This window comes from Sapajus apella, unplaced genomic scaffold, assembly GCF_009761245.1.
Source record: "Sapajus apella isolate SASKATOON/1434 unplaced genomic scaffold, GSC_monkey_1.0 scaffold117, whole genome shotgun sequence".
In the NCBI taxonomy this organism is placed as follows: Eukaryota; Metazoa; Chordata; class Mammalia; order Primates; family Cebidae; genus Sapajus; species Sapajus apella.
In genome coordinates, this window is record NW_022437057.1 from 3,931,947 (window position 1) to 3,938,755 (window position 6,809).

At 41.4% G+C, this 6,809-nt stretch overlaps 1 non-coding gene across 1 annotated transcript; it reads left to right on the plus strand.

Annotated features, from left to right (window-relative positions):
* The first annotated feature begins 1,415 nt into the window (after positions 1-1,415).
* LOC116538156 lies at positions 1,416-1,534 on the plus strand. The gene has a single exon (XR_004263522.1). It is a non-coding gene; the product is annotated as a 5S ribosomal RNA (ribosomal RNA).
* Positions 1,535-6,809: the final 5,275 nt, after the last annotated feature.

Here is a 6,809-nt window from a genome sequence, read left to right on the forward strand (position 1 = left end):
CAATATTTATAACATGGACTATAAATACGTGAAAATATTAAGTTTCTTTCAGTGGTAGAATGACTCTCTGCTTCAGATTATTTATCTATTTGTTGGTTTTGCTCATCATATTCATTGCAAGTCTTCCAGTTCATTGGCTATGTTTTCTAATGCACCAAATAAGCTATTCACGACCCCTTATTAAATTCTTTGAAATTTGACCTCAATATTAAATGTCTCAAATGACCTCAGAATATTCCCTTTTAAACTACCTATTTTTTCTGACATTATGTTTTCCATTTCTTCCATAGAGAGACATTTACTTTAGACTCCTCAGATTGGTCTCCTGAATCCTGAATCTTCCAGGTGAACAAGGATTTTCACCTATTTGCTCACTATTTGGGATGTTTGTCTAGTAATGGCAATCCAGATTGATTCTGAGAGACAGGCTGAGTCCTGGCTTACATTATTCACTCCCCCCCACACACACACACTACAGAACTATCTAGAATTACAGGTGCAGAACTATCTAGAATTACAGGGTTCACTTCATCAAGAGATAGCTTATGTCAGAAGCAGAAGCAGAAGCAGATATATTGTGAAGGGTTTTTAGACAGGACTTTTAGGTGGCAATAAACATGTAAGGAAAGAACAGATAAATCTGACTCCATCAAAATTAATAACAATTACCATCCAAAGGCATGTTAAAAGAAATGAAGATGTTGTTACATATTTATCCAAACTCAGAATACACAGCACTGAGAGTGAACCCTAATGTAAGCTCTGGATTCTGGGTGATAATGATATGTCAATGTAGGTTTGTCTATGGTAACAAATGCTCACCTCTGGTAAGGGATGCTGATAATGGGACAGACTAATTAGGCGTGGGGTATCAGGTAAGGGGAAATCTCTGTACCTTCTGTTCAATTTGCTCTAAGGCTAAAAATAGTGTCCATTCAAAATAAAATTTTTAATAAGTGAATATAAAAAATGAAGAGACAAGATACAGATGAAAGAAAATATCTGCAAAACATATATCTGGCACAGAAATTCCATTCAGAATATGTAACTCCTAAAATTTAGTAATAATAAGACATGCTAGCCAGTTTTTAAATATGGGCAAGACATATTCAAGAAAGAATTTATATCAATTGCCAATATGCATATGAAAAATCATCATCATCATTGGTTGTTAGGAAAGTGTGAAATAAAAAGCCATTGAGATATCACTGTATACTGTCTAAAATGGCTACATCTTTAAAAACTAAGAATACCAAGTGCTGGTGAAAATGTGGGGTGACCAAAACACATTCCTGATGGGAGTGGAAAGCAGTGTAGCCACTGTGGAGGAAGCTTTAACAGTTTCTCATGAAGTTAGGCCTATACTGATCCTATAAGCCAGCATTTATCCAAGGAAAATCAAAACATACACCATGGTCTATGGCCATACCACCCTGGATGCACCCAATCTCATCTAATCTCGGAAGCTAAGCAGGGTCGGGCCTGGTAAGTACTTGGATGGGAGACTGCCTGGGAATACCACGTGCTATAGGCTTTTAAAAAAAAAAATTTTTTTTAAGTGTACCCCATGAAATGATTTGCATTAGAATGTTTCGCAGCCACTTTACTCATAATGGCTCTAACCTACAAGCCATCTAACTATCCATCAACAGGAGAAGGAATAAATCAATGGCAGCTGATTCAAACAATGGAATACGACTCAGCAGTAAACCGGAATGAATACAGCCACACACACTGGCATGGATGGATCTCATAGACATGATGCCCAAAATAGGAAACCAGCCCCAGGAGGGCACACACAGCATGGTTCAATGTTTGGAGTTCAAGAAAGGGCAAAGCTAATCCATGGTGGAAAAATTCCGACTAGTTGTTATCTCAGGTGAGGGGAAAGGCACTGATTGGGAAGGGGCAGGAGGGAACTTTCTGGAGAAAATGGAGACATTCAGTATTATATGGCTGTATGAGTTACACCAGTGTACAATTTTGTCATTCTTATATTTAAAATTCATGTATTTCAATGTATAAATTTCATCCAAAACCCTATAAAAACAATGATTAAGAATTTGGAGACTGGGAAATGCAGGGATTTTTTTTAAAGAATGACACAATGTTGATGGTTTTAATGCCAGATGATGGGCATATGTAGGCTCATGATACTATTCTGTTAACTTTGGACATGTTTGAAAAATCCCATAATAAAACAATTTAAATCTTACAGGATTTTGGAACAGGAAATGCTGTTGTTTCAATAGTTGAAACTCACTCCCACCTCAGAGCCTTTGCACAGCTCTTCTTCTTGAAATGCTCCATTCCTGGATTTTGGCATGGCTGGTTCTTCTTATTATTCAGCACTCTGCTTAAATGTCACCCCCTCAGAGAAAACCTCTCTGACCAACCCAGGCATTCTCTGTTTCATATGTACACTTTGATTCTCATCAAATTGCTTATTTTTATGTTTTCCTGTTCATATATTTGTAGTATATTTCATTTGGAATGCAATTTTACAGCACTGAATACAATTTAAAATCTACCATCCACCAATCCGACTTCTCTGTATCCACCCTAGAGATGCATCCCCATGCGTGGTCCCAGAGGCATAAATAAGAATGTACTGTGCAAAACTGAGAACAATAGGAGATGGTGTGTAAAAAATGAGTACAGTTGTAAAATGGAATACTACGCAGCTATTAAAAAGGATGAGGGACTTCTCTAGCACCCATATAGGTAAGTGTCCAAGATACATTATTAGAAGACAAAACAAGCTGTACAAAGGGCAAAAATGACAGAATAACATACACTAGGCACACAGAATAAAAATGTTGTCTATATATTACAGGTAGATAGCTATGTATGCAATGAGTGAAAAACGTTCTGACACGCAATCTCTCAAAGTGATAACCGGAAGAGCAAACACATCTCTGCAGATGGGAAGAAGCCGAGATTGCACTGAGGGAGGGGTGTCAAAGAAGGCTTTAGCTTTACCTATAATGTTGTACATTTTAAAAGGGAAATATTTCTATTTTTTATCTAATTACAATTTTTTTCTGAAAGACAAAAAAGCACGAGTTTTGTAATCAGACAATCGAAGTGTGAGTCCTACTTCTGTCACTCACTGGCTGTGTAGCTTTGGCTGCTGTTGTAGGCTGAATAATGACCCCCAAGATGTCCAACCCAATCCCCGGAACTTGTGAATGGTACCTTATATGGAAAAAAGGACTTTGCACATGTGGTTATGTTTAAGATCTTGAGATGAAGAAACTTCCCTCGATTATCAGGGTGGGCCCTAAATGTAATCACAAGTGCCCTTATAAAAGCGAGCAGGAGGGAGATTCAATTACAGAAGAGGAAGAAGGGGACATGATGAGAAAAGCAGGGGGGGAAAAGACAAAATGGGGGAGTACAGAGAGGAGGAGCCAGGGAATGAGGGCTGCCCCAGAAGCTTGAAAAGGCAAGGAAACAGGTTATCCCCTAGAGCCTTACGGCCCAGCTGACACCTCGATTTTGGCCAAGTGAACCCTGTTTCAGAACTATAAAATTTCAGATGGATAAATGTGTGTGGCTTTTATGCCATTATTCACGATCATTTGTTATAGCAGCAGTAGGAATCTAATACGGCACGTTACTTAATGTTCCTGAATCCCCGTGTGTCCATCTGCCAAGTGGAGATGGTTATCAACTTTACAGGCTGCTGGGAGTCAAAGATCACGTTGATTTGGCATTAGTATTGCCAAGGTTGGAGCTAACATTGCATGGACTCTTATTCTCTGCCTACTATTATGCCTGCCAAGGCTTCAAAGAAGGAGGTGCCTGCTGAGAACTCACGGGCATGATGACCCAACCCAAGCCCATGCTCTGAACAATGGAACTAACTAGCCTCCTACTACAGAGCCTGTCCCTTGGCTTGTGCCCAGGAAAAACTGTAATAAGGACACAACTCTGTAAGAGATGCAGGTGGAAATCTGTAAAATAATAATATGGCTTGGTGCAGTGGCTTTTGGAGGCTGAGATGGGTGGATCACGAGGTCAGGGGATCAAGACCATCCTGGCCAACATGGTGAAACCCCATCTCTATTAAAAATACAAAAATTAGCCAGGTCTGGTGGCACATGCCTGTAGTCCCAGCTACTTGGGAGGCTGAGGCAGGGGAATCGCTTGAGCTCAGGAGGCAGAGGTTGCAGTGAGCAGAGATCGAGACACTGCACTTCAGCCTGCATGACAGAGTGAGCCTCTGTCTCAAACAAACAAAAATACAATACAAGAAAATCTCCTAAATCTTTAGGATCAGCTGTCCCCTGGACCTGCTCTCACTTCCTGATGCTCTCCTCTTGCATTTCAAGGCTGACCAGCTCTGTTATAGAAAATTTGATATCAGCTTAATCATGGCTTCCATCTTCCAACTGGGTTGACTGATTTTTACCATATTTGGTGATTATCATTGCTTAGTGCAGTAATGAGCTCAATTCCTGTGTTCAGGGAATTACATCCCTCTTGGGAGAAAACACTGGTGCTGAACTCCAAGAATGTGGTGTCGTTCTTGTTGTCATTCCTGCAGCCTTTCAGTACCTGATGGGTTGCACTGCTCCTGTAAACAGAGAAGGAAGATCCTCTTGACATCTGGGAGAGCCACATATGGTCAAGAGGTAGAGAGGGTCCCAGAAGGTTTTCCGCCAAGTCCACAGTTTATTGTTGGTGTCATGAAGAAAACAAAGTCAAAATCACTTTCTCCCTGATCCGTCACATCAAGCATCAGGAGGGCTGGGCTCCAGGGGGAGCAATGGTTTGGAGACATCCAAGCCATGAGCTCAGACAGGAAGCCATCATCTTATGTCAGAATGCATCTAAAATGAGCCTGGACTGTTTGGCATTGACACACCTGTGCTTTGTCAGCAAAAACCTTCACTACAGGCACAGAACACACCAGGTTCCGGGACATTGCAAATCTGTGACTGATTTTTGTTCTGCTGAGATACCACTAACTTACATATTATTCCTTTCTTTTGTGCAAGTTCTCCTCCGTCCAGCCTTCATCTGGATTCAGGATGATTTCAGTTAGAGTAAATGGCTTGTTTTAAACAAAAATATGACGGGTGGTGGGGAAGATGGTGATTAAAAAGAGAAGGGTCATGAGCTGGAAATTCTCCTCCTGGGTATATACCCAAAAGGATGAAAGTAGAATCTCAAAGAGATATTTGCACACCCGTGTTCATAGCAGCAATATTCACAATAGCCAAAAGGTGGAAACAACCAAATGTCCTTGATCAGATGCATATCACACGAAATGTCGTACATACATCCAGTGGAATATTCTTCAGCATTAAAACAGAAGAAAATAATCCTGATCCATGCTACAACATCAATGAACCTCAAAGACATATGCTTAGTGAAATAAGCCAGACACAAAATGACACATCTTGTATGATTCTTCTTACTTGAGGTACTAGCGTAGGCAAATTCATGTAGACAGAAAGCAGAGGTGGTTGCCAAGGGCTGTGGAGAGGAGAAAAAATGTAGTTAGTGTTCAATGAGTACAGAGTGTCAGTTGGGGAAGATTAAAAAATTCTGGAGCTGGATGGTGGTGATGGCCGCACAATAAAATACTTAATACCACCAAACTGTAAACTTAAAAAGATTAAGATGGTAAGTTCTGTGTTATGTCTATGTTATGTTTGTGTCACTACAGCAGAAAGAGAGAGAGAGTAGCATGGTTGAGGAGAGCAGGGAATTGGAATCGCTTACATTGGAATGGAGTTCATGCTTGGCTGCTCATTGCAATCACATGGGAAGTTTGAAAACTCCTCTCTGGAAATTCTGCTCCTGGGTATATACCCAAAGGGATGAAAGTAGAATCTTAAAGAGATATTTGCACACCCGTGTTTATAGCAGCAATATTCACAATAGCCAAAAGTCCTTAATCAGGTGAATGGATACACAAAATGTCATACACACATCCAGTGTGATTCCATCAGTACCTGTGATTTATAAGCTTCTGGGTGATTCCAGTGGGCAGCTGTATTAATCCACACTGCTATAAAGAAATACCTGAGACTGGGTAATTTATAAGAAAATAAGTTTACTTGGCTCATGTTTCTGCAGGCCATACAGGAAGCATAGTGGCTTCTGCCTCTGGGGAGGCGTCAGGAAGCTTACAGTCACGGAATAAGATGAAGGGGGAAGCAGGCACACCTTACATGGCCAGAGCAGGTGGAAGGGCGGAGGAGGTGCCACACCACACTTTAAAAGAACAGATCTCATGAGAACTCATTCACTATTCAGTACCAAGGGAGGATTGTGCTAAATCATTCATGAGAACTCCACCTTTACGATCCAATCACCCCCCACCAGGCCCTACCTCCAACACTGAGGATTACAATTCGACATGAGATTTGGGTGGGGACACAGATCCAAACTGTGTCAGCAGTGAAGGTGAATCATCATTGCTCTGGATCCTTCCTACCCAAAGTCCAGTCGTCAGAGAAGTGCTAAGAAGAAAGCCGCCACGTCCTGGGTCCCTGCTGTGTGCTCAGCTCATCACATTATTTCTGTGAACCAGCAGCAGGCTTCATAGCAGGGGCAGGGTGCACCCCCAGGCTCCCCAGCCTGGGACATGCCTTGAGCTCCCTTTCCCACTCAGAAGTGTTTCAAATGTAGACTATATGAGCACCTGCCTATGGAGAAGCAAACCCTGAAGGAGATTTGGAAATTTGCCATAGGCTACCCAGCGATTAAGAGGTAAAACTGAGACTTGACTTGGGTTTCTTGATTTGCAAAGCCCTTGTTCTCTCAGCCCTGTGATCATGTAGCTGCCTGCC